The 6,817-nt window shown below is 47.8% G+C and overlaps 1 protein-coding gene across 3 annotated transcripts in view; it reads left to right on the top strand.

The window, feature by feature from the left end:
* The first annotated feature begins 4,510 nt into the window (after positions 1-4,510).
* EPB41L5 (erythrocyte membrane protein band 4.1 like 5) overlaps positions 4,511-6,817 on the top strand; it is a 166,574-nt gene continuing 164,267 nt past the window's right edge. For all 3 annotated transcript variants that reach the window (XM_015109912.3, XM_015109911.3, XM_015109917.3), the window contains exon 1: positions 4,511-4,643. The gene's annotated coding sequence lies outside the window, so the exon portion shown is untranslated. The remainder of the gene's footprint in view (positions 4,644-6,817) is intronic.

The raw sequence follows: 6,817 nt of genomic DNA, 5'->3' as shown, positions 1-6,817 counted from the left end.
GGCTGGGGTGCAGTAGCGCAATCTCGGCTCACTGCAACTCTACCTCTGGTGTTCAAGTGATTCTCCTACCTCAGCCTCCTGAGTAGCTGGGACTACAGGCACCCGCCACCATGCACAGCTAATTTTTGTATTTTTTTAGTAGAAACGGGGTTTCACGATGTTGGCCAGGATGGTCTCTATCTATTGACCTCATGATCTCCCACCTCGGCCTCCCAAAGTGCTGGGATTACAGGTGTGAGCCGCCGTGCCAGGCCAGTAGGCACCTTCTATAGCTACCCACAGTCATTTGTCTCAGCAACATCCCCTCTTTGAGGCTAATAGAATTTGGATTTGTTCAAAAAGTTAAGGAGAGCCCTTGATCTCCAGCTCCCAAGAGTGAATTCTGATTGGTCAAAGCCAATCATGGTATTCTCTTTCCCTATGGCCTTTAATTGGCCTGAGTAAGGGCAGGTCGTGTATTTCTGGCCGGAGACAGGGGGTGCTGGTACTGTCTTCTCTGATTAAAAGACAAGGCTTCAGGTAAAGGTCTTTTTCCCCTTCCCTTTTATTCCTGAAACTCAAGAGAGCTGGAGATAAGCATCCATCCTGTGGCCAGTAGGCTAGAAGCCTGAAAACCAAAGTCAACATGCTAAGGGTGGCAGAGCAGAAATGGTAAAGGGGTTTAGGACCCTTACAGCATTGTTGAGGAGCAGAACCAGGACTAACAGCCACCTACCTCTAGATTACTTATGTGAGAAAAATAAACTCCTTATTTGTTCAAATAACAGTTAAAATTTCCCATTACTTCCAGCCAAATGCATTCTTCCTTGATACAGCTATCTTCAAGGAGAGGGCTTTCTCTGTCTCTGGTGAAAGTCAATTTTCTGGGGGAATTTATTACAAAACATGGGTTGCAGAGGGCCCCTATGTCTAGGAGAGAGGATTTGGGAGACGATGACTTGTTTTTAGGAATAATTTCGCATAATTAGAACATGAACAATTTTCTATGACTTGGGCCCCTTAAGCTTCATCCTCCTTTCCTCAAGTCTTCATATTTCCTTTAGCCTATAACCATCTTTCTCAATGGATTTCTCTAACCTCATCCACAGCCTCCTTCAATTCCATCTTTTTTCTTTTTCTTTTTTTTTTGAAATGGAGTCTTGCTCTGTCACCCAGGCTAGAATGCAGTGGTGCGATCTCAGCTCACTGCAACCTCTGCCTCCCGGGTTCGAGCGATTCTCCTGCTTCAGCCTCCCAAGTAGCTGGGACTACAGACACACACCACCACTCCTGGGTAATTTTTGTATTTTTAGTAGAGACAGGGTTTTACCTTTTTGGTCAGGCTGGTCTCAAATTCCTGACCTCAGGTGATCTACCTGCCTCAGCCTCCCAAAGTGTTGGGATTACAGGCATGGGCCACCGTGCCCGGCCCCAATTCCACCTTTGATAGGGGACAGAAAAAAAGATTGAGCAGGATGGATGAGGAGGACACTGTTTTTCAAAACTGGTATGCTTTCCGACAATTTAGGATAATAAGATATGTTTATAAGTATTGACAGAATGTGCTTCCATTTCTGATCTGTAATCAGATAAACCCGAACTTTTCAAATGAGTAAACAGCAGGTAAACATAAAGAGAGACAGCCTGTACAGGCTGAGGAGATGGCACTGAAGACCCTGTAGTTTTCAAACTGGCTAATCAGACCCCTGGGAAGAAGGAATGCTTTTCAGGGGTACGTGGCCTGGGTGGGGTTTTTTTTTTTTTTTTTTTTCTTTGACAGAGTTTCACTCCCATTGCTCAGGCTGGAGTGCAGTGCAGAGATAGCAGCTCACTGCAACCTCCACCTCCTGAATTCATGCGATTCTCCTGCCTCAGCCTCCCGAGTAGCTGGGACTACAGGTGCAGGCCATTGCACCTGGGTAATTTTTGTATTTTTAGTAGAGATGATTTTCACCATGTTGCTCAGGCCAGTCTCAAACTCCTGAGCTAGAACGCTTGAGCCTTGGCCTTCCAAAGTTCTGGGATTACAGGTGTCCAGGAGGTATTTTTAAAAATACTTTTTTTTTTCCAGACAGAGTCTCTGTCACCCAGCTTGGAGTGCAATGGTGCAATCTCAGCTCACTGCAACCTCCACCTCCCAAGTTCAAATGATTCTCCTGCCTCAGCCTCCCGAGTAGCTGGGATTACAAACATGTGTCACCACACCCAGCTAAGTTTTGTATTTTTAGTAGAGATGGGGTTTTACCATGTTGGCCAGGCTGGTCTCGAACTCCTACCTCAAGTGATCCTCCCACCTCGGCCTCCCAAAGTGCTGGAATTACAGGCATGAGCCACCATGCTCAGTCTAAAGGACTTTATTGTGAAACATTTTAGATAGAATAGTTTAATGTCCCCATCACCCAGCCTCAGTTCATGGCCCATTCTTGTTTCATCTGTACCTTCGCTGCTTCCCCCTGCCATATCATCATTTCTTTTTTTTATTGAGATAAAGATGCAAGATGACCACCACCAATTCCTCCCATCCCTGAAAACCCATGCTGCTCCTCTAATGAAGAGTGATGAAAATATTCCACAATTAGATTGTGGTTGTACAACTCTGTGAAAATACCCAAAGCCATGGAAGTGTACACTTTAAGTGGGTGAATTATATCTCAATAAAGATGCTTTTAAAAGGTGGAGAAGAAAAATTTCTCTATTTTAATAATACTTAAAGAAAACAAAGAGGTAGAGTCTCTGTGATTTGCTTAAACCATTAACAGGTAGCAGAAGGGATGCTCTGTGACTGCTGGGCATAGCCCTTCATCGGCCCCGGAGTTTCTGTTTTCACTGTTTTGCCATACCAACGGACCTGTAGGAGAGTAGCCCAGGCAGAATCCAGCAGTTCTTTTGAGCCACCCCAGCAGAGATGCCACACAGACCAGTGAAACCACCTTGGCAGCTCCAGCACTTGTTGAGCTGCCCAGCCAACACCACATGGGGCAGAGATGAGCTGCCAAGCCTGTCTACTATGTTTTGGGGTGGTGGTGGAGTGGGTAGTGCCAAATTCCCAGAAGAAGCTCAATGAGTATTTATCTGTTTTCATTTCAGCCAGCAGAGGGTCCTCAAGGTAGCACCTTCCAGTGGCTCCCCCACCTCTCTCAGAGCTCTGGCCAGGGCCCACAGGGCCCTCCATCTTACCCCTTTCCTCTCTGACTGTCACCTCTTCCTTCTCTTCCTCTTGCTTCCTCACTTCTAGCCAAAAGGCCTTCCTTCAACAGACAGACCTGTCCCCTTGCAGGGCCTTTTGCCCTTGCTCTTCCCTTTGGTCCTCCCCAGATGGCCACAGGGTTCCTCCCACACTTCTTGTAGGTCTTCGCTTAAATGCTACCTTCCTTTTTTTTTTTTTTTAAGACTGAGTCTGGCTCTGTCGCCAGGCTGGAGTGCAGTGGTGTCATCTTGACTCACTGCAACCTCCGCCTCCCGGGTTCAAGCGACTCTCCTGCCTCAGCCTCCTGAGTAGCTGGGACTACAGGCCCATGCCACCACGCCAGGCTAATTTTTGTATTTTTAGTAGAGACAGGGTTTCACAATGTTGGCCAGACTGGTCTCGATCTCCTGACCTCGTGATCCGCCCGCCTCGGCCGCCCAAAGTGTTCGGATTACAGGTGTGAGCCACCGCGCCCAGCCAAATGCCACCTTCTTATGGAGACCTGCTGTCTGTGTAAAATCGCAAACCCTCACTCCCTGTCCTTATTCCCTACTTCTACTTTTCTCTTTAGCATTTACCAATGTCTAACAGTATTTAATTTCACTAATTTATCTCGTTTATTTTCTGTCTCGTTTATATTCCTGCTATAACATAAACTCCAGGAAGGATTTTTGCCTGTCTTGGTTGTCTGTCGTATCTCGTGTCTAGAACACAGAACCCATAGTAGGCACTTCAATAAATTACCTGTAGAATGAATGGACTGAATGTCACCTTGTTGGAGAGTACCCCGCCACCACCACAGTCTGTTAAGCAGTAATCTTTTATTTCTCTTTCCCAGTTTTATTTTTCTTTGTTTATACTTAATCACCTTTGACACCTATTTGTTTACTGTTTCTCTCCCCAGTAGAGTGAAAGTTACTTTAATAGCAGAGATTTAAATGTATTTTAATCCCTACAAAAAAGAAAAAGGGAGGAAATACATGACAAGCTCTCAGTAAGTATTTGCGAAGCAATTAATCTCTTGAACGAAGATCCAGCAGTCAGCTCCACCAGCCTCCTTCGTGATAGGACTAACTTGGGGTCTGTCTGCGGGCGAGCACCTCCTCCGCAGGCGGAGGGCCGCAGCGAGAGCTGGGTTTCGGCAGCGCCCCATTAAACCAGCCGCGGACGCCCGGCTGCTGACAGTAGTTCCAGCCCGTCCCGGCCCGGCGTCGCCGGTTTTTCTCCAGTCGCCCTGCCAGCCAGTTTCCGGGGCGGTGTCATCGCCCGTTTAAGAGCGGAGCGCTCCGCCCTGGGGGCGGAGCTGGGAGGGAGCTTTAAGGGGCGGACGGGCGGGAGGTCGGGGTCCTGCGGGGATTAGAGCCGGTGGGCTCGCTGTGGGCGCCATTTCTCGGCGTCTCCCGCGGAGTCGCCCCTTCCTCAGCCTTGCTCGGCTCTTCTCTCCTCTGGTCGCCGGAGCCGCGCCGTCCCCGCTCAGGTAAGCGCGAGGCCCGGCGGCGCCGCGGTACAGCCCGCTGCCCTCCTAGCCGAGCGGACCCCTCCTCGCCCGCGCCTGCGGTGGCGGCCTTGTCCCCGGGGAGGCGGGCGGGGGCCGCGCCCAGACCTTAGGGCGGCCGGTCCTTGGCTCGTCGGGCCGGCAGGGCATTAATCCCGCCGGAGGGAGGGGCGGCGGCGGCCAATGAGGCAGGGCCGCCGAGTTTCGGTCGATACCGCGCGACGGGCCGGAGCGGAGGGCCCGGGGCAGCCGGGTTAATGTTTGCCGGGCGGACGCGCTCCTGGGGCCGCGGGCACCCCTCGCCGGTCCGCGGGGCTGCCGTCCAGCGGGAGAGACAAAAGTCGCAAGGGAGGGGGAAAAACGAACTGAGTTTGTGTCACGGTTTTGGTGAACTTTTCGAGCTGACTTGTATTTGAGTAAAATTTCAGCTCCTTGGGAAAGGAGATGCAGGTGTGTTCCCCGGAAAGACGAGGTCTGAAGCGCCCGCCCCGCCCCCACCCGAGGCGTTTGTCGTGCTAATGATGGGTTCTTTGGTGTGTAAATGTTAATTGTCTCTGTGGTTACTTGAATTCTACCTAAGAGCGAGACCCGAGTCTTAAAACGTTTGGCAATATTTTAGACTAGTATTAACATTTTTTTAAAGAATTACGGGGAAAATTCCCATTACCGTGTACATTTCTAATGTAACCCACAACTGCATTAACTCAGTTTCTAACGTAACCTGTTGCTGAGCTCTAGTTAACCTTGTTGGATTATTTGTGCATGTAAGATAGTGTGCAGGTTTTGGAAAATAGGCTAACTTCATTCGAAAGCGATATGCGTAACTGCTGTTGAATTACTCGCTTGCATTTTCTTTATTGGGATTTCTGGGACAAAATATAGTGGTACCTTCATGGCATTTGCTGTATATTGCTTTATCAAAAAGCAATTACCATATTGTGGCCACCAGTCATGTAAGAGTATACATATTTCATGAGTAACTTTTGAGTTTTGGATACTTCTTTTAACCAACTTCTGTTAGGATTGCTTAAATTTGCGTTTTATGATTCCAAAGGAAATCCTTCTAGTTAGGAGCTAGAGTAGAAACAGCTGTTTTTTGGAAGCCACATAAACCTACCATCCAAAAATTCCACTGTCATTCTAGTGTGTCAGGCGAGTTTTTTATTGAGTGCCTGATATGCGGGTTGTTAAGCCAGCTGTTGGGCCGAAGCAGTGAACAAGCCAGACGAAATCTTTGTCCTTGTGTGTGAATGGGGGAAGTAGCCAGTAAAAAAATAATAATTAACAGATACTTAATTACAATGTTTTTGTTATAAAGAAAAGGCTAAGAGGACTAAAAGGGACATCGAATTTAGACTCACAAGTCTGAGACTCTGTTTTTCTGAGACTAAGACATTTCGACTGTAAGTCTGAAGTTAGTCCAGTGAAGTGGGAGCGGGTGGAAGAGAGGGGAAGTGGAAAAAGAGCATTCCAGGAAGGTGGAACAGCTAGTGAAAAATGGTCCAGAATTAAGAAGACTCTTGGGCCGAGCAGAAAGAGTACAAGAGCAGAGCCAACAGTAGGGAGTAGGTTGACAGATGGGTCAGGCAAGTAGGAGGAGCTGCATCTAGGACCAGGGCCATTAAATATTTTAGAATAGGGATCAGATTTGTGGTTGCCAAGAATCCAGTGGCTGCGACATGAAGAGTGGAATTGGGAGAGTGCAGGTGGGAAGGGAGAAGTGAGTATGAGGAAACTTTTTTCACAGTCATAAAAAAAAATCCCCACAGCTTTTAATGACCCATTCATATATTATTGTGGTTTTTTCCATTAAAAAAAAAATAAATGGGGTCTTGCTATGTTGCCCACGCAGGTCTTGAACTCCTGGCCTCCAACAGTCGTCCTGACTTAGCCTCCCAGAGTGCCAGGATTGCAGATGTGAGCCACTGTACCCGGCCATATATTCTTGTTGTGACCTCTGACATGTCCCTCTTCAGAGAGAATCTCACTTAACAGTTTACGAGCGTGTCTGTTTAGCGTCTGTGTGTGTGTGTGCATGGATCCCACCTCAGTGTAGGATAAAACTCTTCAGTGTTCTGTGATTTGATTTTTCACTTACAAATGTTGTCATATCTAAGTCAAGTATTTATTTAAAACAACTGTATTATGGCTAGGCT

Source organism: Macaca mulatta, chromosome 12 (assembly GCF_049350105.2).
Source record: "Macaca mulatta isolate MMU2019108-1 chromosome 12, T2T-MMU8v2.0, whole genome shotgun sequence".
Lineage (NCBI taxonomy): Eukaryota > Metazoa > Chordata > Mammalia > Primates > Cercopithecidae > Macaca > Macaca mulatta.
Note: the sequence above shows the minus strand (reverse complement) of the source record. Positions and strands in the feature narration are given on the sequence as shown.